Source organism: Nesoenas mayeri (genome assembly GCF_963082525.1).
Source record: "Nesoenas mayeri genome assembly, chromosome: 5".
Lineage (NCBI taxonomy): Eukaryota > Metazoa > Chordata > Aves > Columbiformes > Columbidae > Nesoenas > Nesoenas mayeri.
The window spans coordinates 37,336,183-37,345,331 of NC_137548.1; positions in this window are offsets into that span (position 1 = coordinate 37,336,183).

The following is a 9,149-nucleotide window of genomic DNA, read 5'->3' on the forward strand; positions in this document are numbered from 1 at the left end:
CACAGGATGGAGTGAAAACAATCTTGTCAGCCCCAAACCGAAATGCAAATATCAGCTTCATTCTTTATGGAGGCTTTGTGACAAGGTAGCTTTTTTGCAGAGATAGATAGATAGGTATCTTGGTGATTTGGATTAAAAGTCAACTTGAAATACATTTGCAAAGATGTGAAGAAAAGCCTAGCCTGCTTTTTGTTGTTGTCTTATGGGGAAAAAACACTGGTGAAATTTTTTTTGCCCTTGTTCTGTGGTTTGTATTTTTCTTCCTACCATCTTTTTGTTGTTTTCGGGCACTGAGTTGCAGCTCAGTTTTCCTCTGACTGTCCTGTGATCCTACTGCTTGCATGTTTGCAGCTCCTCGCTGTTCTCTGTCTTCACAACTGGCGCAGTTGTTCTCGAAGGCAGCTGCCTTCTTCCTGCAGCATACGATGAAATGAAAGCCTATGTTAATCCCTAGCTACCTGAGTTTTCTCTCTAATGCTACTAATGGTGGTCTTTGCAACTTAGAGTGGATTGTGTTCTTGCTGTGAAGAATAATAGTCTTCTCAGGCTCCTGAATATCTCTGGAAGGGTTTTATTTGGCTCTGACATAATTTTGAGTTGCAAACAGTAGCTGGAAATTAAATTTTAGTAGTGGTACCTGAATTTATCTGGAAGGGGTTTATTTGCCTCTAATGTAATTGCGAGTTCCAAAGAATAGTTGGAAATTAAATTTCAGTGGTGGTCTCTAAGAGCTGCTCAGGCAGTTTATGAGGAGAGCTTTGAAAATTAATTAGGTTTTAACTGAGCAAAGTGTTGCATGACAGTCTTTATTTTCCTATAGGACACTTAAGACTCGCCCTCAGCTCCCTGATATGGGGATAGTACCTGCCAGCCTGCCAAGTTCCATAGCACATGGTGGGAAGGGACTGGCTGAATCCAGCCTGGAGCACTGATTGCAGAGTGGTGGAGGCTGGAAGGCACCTCTGGAGAGATTCTGGTCTAACACCACCCCTGTTTAAGCAGGGCCACTTAGAACAGGTTGCTCAGGACCATGTCCAGGTAGCTTTTGAATATCTTCAAGGATGGAGACTCCACAGCATCTCTGGGCAACCTGTACCAGTGCCCAGCCATGCCCACAGTAACAAGGTGTTCAGAGGGAACCTCGTCTGTTTCAGTGTGTGCCCATTGCATCTGGTCCTGTAACTGGGCACCACTGAAGAGAGCCTGGTGCCGTCCCCTATGCACCCTCCCTTCAGAGATTTATATACAATTATGAGATCACTCCTATAGTTGCCGACTTGATGTGTTTATAGAGATTCTTGCTCTCTGTACTCTCCAGCTGCCCTGCAAGCAGGTTTGGGGTTTAGGCATAGATGTTCAGAAAAGGAAAAGGGGAATGATATTCTTATAGGATGGGTGATGTATGCATTCCTGAAATCTTCATGCGTCCATTTAAGAGATACTCTTGTGGGAGAGGATTTATAAGCAATTCATTTTAAAATGATTTATTTTTTTCTTCAGTTGCTATCTACAGACTTATCTAGGATTCTATCACTTTAACAGTGTTTTAGCTATTTCACACAAGAAATAAGTAATCTTCTCACATAATTTCTTACTTTTGATTTTTTCCTGGTAACTCGTAGGAGTTGTGTGGTTACAAAACAGTGTAATCTCTTGATACTGGCCTAATCACAAGAGAGTATGGTTAATATAAAGTCAGTAGGAGAACTCGAGCAAATGACAATGTTGCTGTTGTAGCTAGCACAGGTGGATGCAGGACAATCAGGATGGGAAGCCAGTACTTTGCCAGATAGGCTCTTGTTTTTTTGGCAAGTAAAATTCAGTTTTAATGGTGCAGCATTATGTTGTATACCAGCATTCTTTTAGTGTGTTTAATAAAAATGTCGTCTTAGTAAGTGGAGACCTTAACCACTGCACTAAATCCTTTTGTAGATGTGAGGAGGTGCTTTGAGTGCATTTATGTTACAAGAGTTACCGCTAAAAAATACTGAGGAGCTGTGGTTTTGCAGGCTTCCTGATGGTGGCTGTAGAGTGATCCTTCATTTGGTAAGGAAAAAAAAAAATTCATCAGCATTTTTATCAGGGGCTCATTAGGGATGAGCACAGCAGCAAGAAGATGATGAGCTGTCATCTATTGTTCCAGCTTACAAATTAAGCCATTCTCCTACCAATAAGCGCAAGCCTTATCCAAACATCCCTGCAGGCAGACTTGCACAACATTCCACCCTCCTTATCACGGCACTTCTGCCTCTTGTCTGAGATGTCTGGAGATAAACCAACCCTTCTGGTGGATGGCGAGTTAAGAAAAATGCCTCATTCAGAAAACTTGTAGAGCTAATTAAAAGTAAGCTCTATCTTGCTGACTGACACTAAAGCTATATAGTATTTAGAAAATCTAAAAGGCGAGGTGAAATTAGTAGGGGAAAATTGCTTCTTCGGTATCTGAATGTACATCCAGTGTCTGAAGTGGCAATTACTTTATGATACATGATCACAGTTATGTTGGAGTCTGAAAGTTAATGGGCTTCTGCTATCTGAAGAAACACTTTAAATGAGATACTCGTTGTTGCGCTGGGCTGATAAGGGCTGCTACAAACCCTGCTTACAGTACTAATCTGAATGACTCTTGCTGTAACACCTCTTAGTCACGCTCTCCTTGCTTGTGTCTGGAGGGTGAAGCTGTACATAGGCTGAATCACGTTTTAGAACTGCAATGGATTTCCCATGTTCTGTTTTCTCTGTTTGATAGAGAAACTGAGGGATGGCTGATCTTTAACAAAACCTTTTCTCCTGGTATCTGCTTTGTGCAGATGCTTCATGTGAACATGCTTTGGTGCACATGGAAGGTTAAGCAATGGGTCTGGCTGTGAGGTTTTCCGTGCTTGTCCCTGCAGTCTACGCTTCAGCAGTATCAAAGAGGCCTCATCTACAAAAGCTGTGTGGCAGCATGGCTCACAGGAGGGTACATGGAGATGGGTGAGGGATGTGGCCCTCTTAGCCTGCTGTATTTTGTGGAGAACAGTGTTTTGATGTCCTTCTTTGCCAGGCAGTTTATCTTCCATCTGGTTGACCATTCTCCTCAATGCACAAAGTTTGTCATGGTCTTTTGCCATGATAGATGGCACCAGCAGATCTTTGTGCCTCTGTATTTAGATAACCACTGAGAATGTGGATGGGAAGGAGGCAAGATGCATGTCTTGTTCTTGTCCTGTGTCTGCATACAGCACAAGCTCTGACCTTACAGTGACTGGCTGGGTGCAGGACCAGGAAAGTGAGAAACTCGGAGTGGAGGCTGCTGCAGATCAGAGCTGATCATAGCATATCATAACAGAACGTACAGGTGAAGGATGTAAAGAATTTTGGTGTTGTGGTCCCTGCAGTCTCCACTCCTGAATTATGTCCCAGTTGTATAGTGTCCTTAGCTTTCAAGGCCTTATATTCAATGACCATAATAATTGTAGGGGTAAAGAAAACATTGAATGTGTGTGCAAGAGCAAATATGATTTCTGTGTGCCTGTGCTGGGCATTTTATGGACTCTAGGTTAAATAAAAACAGAGTTTAGCCAATCCTGTATTCTTGATATGTATTTATTGTTTAAAAATTAAGCCTATGACCTCTTTCCCTCTTTTGACCACAGAGAACAAAGTGGGTGGAAACTAGTGGACTGCAATCAATATCTAAACTTTCACAGCTGAGAAACACCTTGTAAGAAGTAGTCCTGCACCTGACCCTGTTTCAGAAACTTGGAGTGAAAGTTCAGACCTACTGACTAGTGTTGAAGGAGTGTGCTTCTCCAGAGTGGGCAGCCATCCGCCCTGGATCTTGTTTACTTCTTGCTGGGCTGTTTTCTCACATCTCAAAAGTGTTGATAGTGCTCCAGTTGTGTGCCTGTGTTTAATACATAGAGGTATTTCATTTTTCCCCTCTGTTATTCTGCCAAGGAGACTCTAACAAATCCTTCTGTTATGCAGGATTTGGCTGACCATTGTACCCAAAATACCGCATGGGTATATGTATTCTTGTGATTTTGGCGATTTAGTATCAGTGTCATAGGTGAGGAACTGCGGCTGTGAGAAATCAAGTTACACATTTAAGTCAGGTAGGAACATTGCCAGGGTTGGAAACTAAGCCTCAGTGTACTAAACTCTGCTTCTACACCCTCATTACAAAAGCAGCACTTTTCCTGTGCTCAAAATTAACAGGACTGAGTAAGCAATTGCGCCTTGGATCTCTACGCTGACCCCCAGGATAACTGCTGTAAACCTTGTCTCCGATATGTTGCTGGATCTCTGAGTGTCCTGGCACCACAGGATGCAAAAGGCAAGAAAGGCTTTTAAAATTGCTGAGCTGGCCTTTATGTAGCCCATGCTACTCATGTGGCATCTGTGTCGTGGGTAGTCCTTGACTTGGCTCTGTTTTCTGTGTAGAAGGCTTCCAGCAGAGCCAACTAAGGTGTCACTGCTGAGCTGTGTCACCTTGTCTGACCACGTCTTTGGTGTGACTCTTGTCAACTCTCACTGCTGTCACGTTTGGGATTGGGTTGAACAATGTCAATCACAAGCAGGTAAGACATGCATAGAATGCAATGCTGTCGGGAAGGTAAATAGCAATGCAGGTGGTGTGCAGGCTCAGCAGCAAGCTTACCGGTGCTGAACACCATTACAAAACCTTATTGGGGAAAGGTTTGTTCTTCCCTGTCCCTATGCATGGAGGCTCAGCTCCCCGCAGTGAAGAGGGTTCCCATTCCTCCTACGCCCTCCCACAGCCGCAGAAATGGGGCTGGGATGGGGCTGCTGGGACTGGCTGGGCGCTGGGGCTGGTCTGGCAATGGTCACCACGGGCAGGCCACACCACCTTGCGCAGGGAGGAGGGCTGGGGGTTCATCATCTACGGAAATAAAGAAATCAAGCAGGCAGACCTGTATTTATTTAGTGCTGTTGAACAAGCACTAAAGGTTGGAAGCAGCCTGTTTAACTATTCCAGTACTAAGCATTTTCTGTTTATGTAAGCCATGTGATCACTTAATTGTATTTAGGCTTAATGGGAGGAAAACCAGTGTCTCGCAGGAAGCCGATGGGCTGTCTTCTGGAGGAACCTTATTCAAAGGTAGCTAGTCACTCTGATGTATTCTAAAGTCCCTAAAAATGCCTTAAAAACCAAAACCAAACAGAATCAAACAAATAAAACCACCAGAGGGAATGAGTCTTCTTTCAGAAGAGATCTCTTAGTAGGATTAAATAATAACAAATAAAAAATTTCCTTTAGTTGCTGAGAGAAATGGTCACTGATTGACCATGGTGCTAGTCCCTGAGGAAGCCACCCCCCCAAAGCCAGGCTGTGAGCACTTACTGCCCATAAGGCTATGGGGCTGGCTGTTTGCTGTCTAATCCTTTTGCTTCAGGAAACTGGCATCTTATTTTCTGTCTTCCTGTAAGTCTCCTGAAGTGGTGCTATATCCACAGCGAATAGTTTGATTAATATGACTCATGGACCATCCAACGTGGATCTGTGTGCGTTTGAAGGGGTGGGACTGGTGGAGGGCTTTGGAACAGGGCACTGAGACCACATGGTTGTCACCAAGGGATGATGTCAAATGGGGTTATAAATCTACAGAGGCTCTTTACTTTAATGCCCCATCTGCTGAATAACTTTTCTTTGAGCTCTGCAGGACAGGTCTGACCCCATCTAGCACTAAAAATATGATTACATGCGAAAGAAACCTCATTTGTCAATGTATCACACTAGAGATGGATTGATGCCGGTTGCTTTTGTTCTACTTAAAATAGCCTCTGTACACAACTGTACATCTGGGAAGCTGGAGCATCATTTTGATAGGTACACATGACATTTTGTCTTTGCAAGAATGATACACCATAAATGAAACCTGAGCGGGAACCTCTTTATTTCTCCGTGTTCCAGGTACCTGCTAATACCTCTCGTAATTGCTAATGGTTCTCTGGGTTGAAAATGGCTACAGAGCCTACCAGAAACTGTAAGAGGAAAGGGAATCTATACTGGAAGGCAAGATCTGAATCTTTCCAACTCTGCAGCAACTCTGATCTAAATCTCAACTTCCTGGCCCCAGCCCAAGTATTAGGCTGTTCTTTTCTGCATAGAGTACCTTTCTGTTCTGGGCAGCCTTACAATAGTATAACTTTTCACCAAAAAAACCCAAAACAAAACAACAACAACAAAACAAACCCCAACAAACACAAACACCCACCAAACCACTTTGTTGGCTGCAGTTAGCCAGTATCTGTATCCTTAAACTGAAAGGGTGCACCTTCCATTTGAGGGGTGGCCTGTGATGATAGAGTGTTATTTCTGTACCAGCTTGCACTACTGTCAGCTTCAAAGTTTTTTTTAGCAAAATTTTATTGGCTTGATGTGTAAGAAAAATAGGGTCAACATACTAGCAAATAATTCCTGTATCAATACAACCCACCTCTCCACAGGAAGGTTTTGTGAGTGAAGCTCCGGTGGTTTCTCTCCAGGATGTACAGCTGTGTTTCCCCTACAAGCCATCAAGAATGAAACATCCATCTAAAATCTTTAGATTATTATTCTGAAACAAAACTGTTCCAGAGAAAGCAAGTGAGCCTGATCTGTATCCCTGGAAGGCAGGGCCACCTCAGGTTGCTCTGTGTGTATTTGGTCCAACCAAGTAATGGCTTTTTGCCTCTGCCGCTCTCCTTGAGAGGCAATTCCACAACCTGCTTGCTGTGATGGTTACACATCTTCTCATTTATTCATGACCAATTTAGGCCCATTTGTTTTATTGCATGTATCGACCTTTACCAATGCATTAAGAGGGTAAAGAATACTTGAAACTAGACAGCGGTCAATTTTTCCCCTTTGCTCTCATTTAAACAAGTTAAGTCCTTTTAGTCTCCTCTCATACTATGAGTAGCTATACCTGTGATCATCTCTCAAGTACATTTGTGCATCTCTTCAGGGCCAGGAAATCTGTTCTGCCAGAATGATACAGAAGGGATCAGGTCTGGGTCTGGTACAAGGACTTATGTCTGCCCTCGGTTCTGGTGCAGACAATGGTACATTCTTCTGGTGCCCTGGTGTCACACAATTGTCCTGCTAAGGTCTCATGTACTTGAGTCTCTTCTCTGCTCTTATGAAATGATGAAGTCCCAGATTAAATACACATTTATTATCTCTGTATACATGTCTATGTGCTTTTTGGGCTGTTAGGTTTCACCAAGATCTTGCAGCAAAAAACAAATCTGCTTGTTTGCTTGTGCTTCCCTAAGGATTTCTGTCTCCTGGAACTTGGAGAAGGTGCTTCTGTAGGACCCTACTTACCCTGGAGTAACCTTTTTCTCTTGGCTACATTTTATGACAGAGTTCTTTTGATCCTGAAGATCTTGGCCAGCTGAAGAAAGCTTTGTATCTGACAGAACATTGAAGAACTTTAAGCTGACCATTATGCCGTTAACTTCTGGTTTAGACAGAGAAGTTGCTTGGACCTGTTGTGTTGCTCTCCTGTTCTTTCCTTCAGACAGGCCCCTGATTTATTTAGATTAGTACACACATCATGGAAACATTAACATAACCACTGTTATTACAAGTTAATTTGCCAAGACACCAGCAGTTAGGAAATTCACCCTGCTTCTGTTTATTACCCTCATATTGTTGGCTCCTGCCCATGTTTAACTCTTGGTCACTTGACAAAAGCAAGTTGCTCTTTTCCTTTCCTGGCGCTGCCCACTCTGAACAATTTGCTGTGACTATCCAGGCCCTTGCTTGTCCTAGAGGTCTCCAGAGGAGACAGTATCTCAGTTTTTTTGATGCTGGCAACTAGAGGCTGGTTTCTCTCTTAGTCTGTGAAAGATAAAAATAAGTAAAGAAGCAAAGGATGAAAATCTGCTTTTCCTCACTTGCAAGTCACTGCTATAGGATATTGCATTGCTGGCTCAGTACAATGGCAGGGACTCTGGATCACCCTTACTTCCCCATGTTCTGTGACTTTTCGCTCCACATTTGTAAATTAATGTGATGCTGTTGGGCCCAGAATCTTTTTTACCCTTTATGCAAAGTATTTCCGGGGAAGCTTTTCCCTTTCCTGGTTATAAGTAATATTTTATTCTCAGTGCAGTGTGTGGAATGGTCACTATAGTATTAATACTTCTCTTTTTCAATGCAGTGTTTTATTCAAGAGTTGGGGCTCAGGTGAGATAGATGCAGTATCTGCAGCTCTCCCCCATTCTCCACTGTCTCCCATAATGTCATTCTGAGATGGGCTTTGATGCTTCTCAGGACATGTCTTTTCTGGGACCAAAAGGCTGGTCACAGACAGGGTGACAGAAAGTAACATAGCACTGAGTTTGCTGACTCTCATCTAATGGCCAGTACTGACACTTCTCAGGGACCTGCATCTATAATTTCTCTAATACCACATGCAGCCTGTGAGCTTGAGGCAGACTGTCTGCTTTTCTTCTGTTTAAGATGCTTTGCAAGTGCCTGTGACCACATAAAGCTCGGTGAGCCTGTGTCTGGTGCTGTGATCCAGCCTACGGTATGTCCTGGCTTTCTAATCTCCGAGAAGGAGAAAGGACCATGTGTCCGCAGTGTGTCATTTCTGAACATCTGCCTTGGAAGGGCAGTTATAGCATCAAAATCAATTTGCATAGGATGGAACAAGTTAAAACAGGAGCAGAAGCCTCACAGCCTGTATGCATCTGTATTGTATACAATACCCCAAAATTCCAGATGCTTTACCAGGCACAATGCAGGCAGTTCTTCCCCAAATCCTAATCCTGGAGGGAAGGCAGGATGCAGGAAGGAACAATATGATGCTAATATACTGTCCTCTGGGCATAACAAAAGTCAGGTTCTTTTGGAAGACTGTGTTTGTATCTCTTCAGGGAGGGAGGGTTTCAAAAGAGGAACAAGGACTTGAAGAACCAGAATAAAAAGCTTCTTGTGGGAGTACTAAACAGGAGATGGAGACTCACCTGTGCCATGTGACATATTCCTATATCTCTATGCTGTGGCCAAGAGGGAGCTGGTACCCAAGAGGCAGGGCAGAGGCTGTGCTTGTCACATCTCCAAGATGCAGCAAGGCACAGAGACAGGCAGAATTTTGTGCTCTAACAGTGATCGGCAATGGCCCTTTAAGGCTGAGAATGGCGTG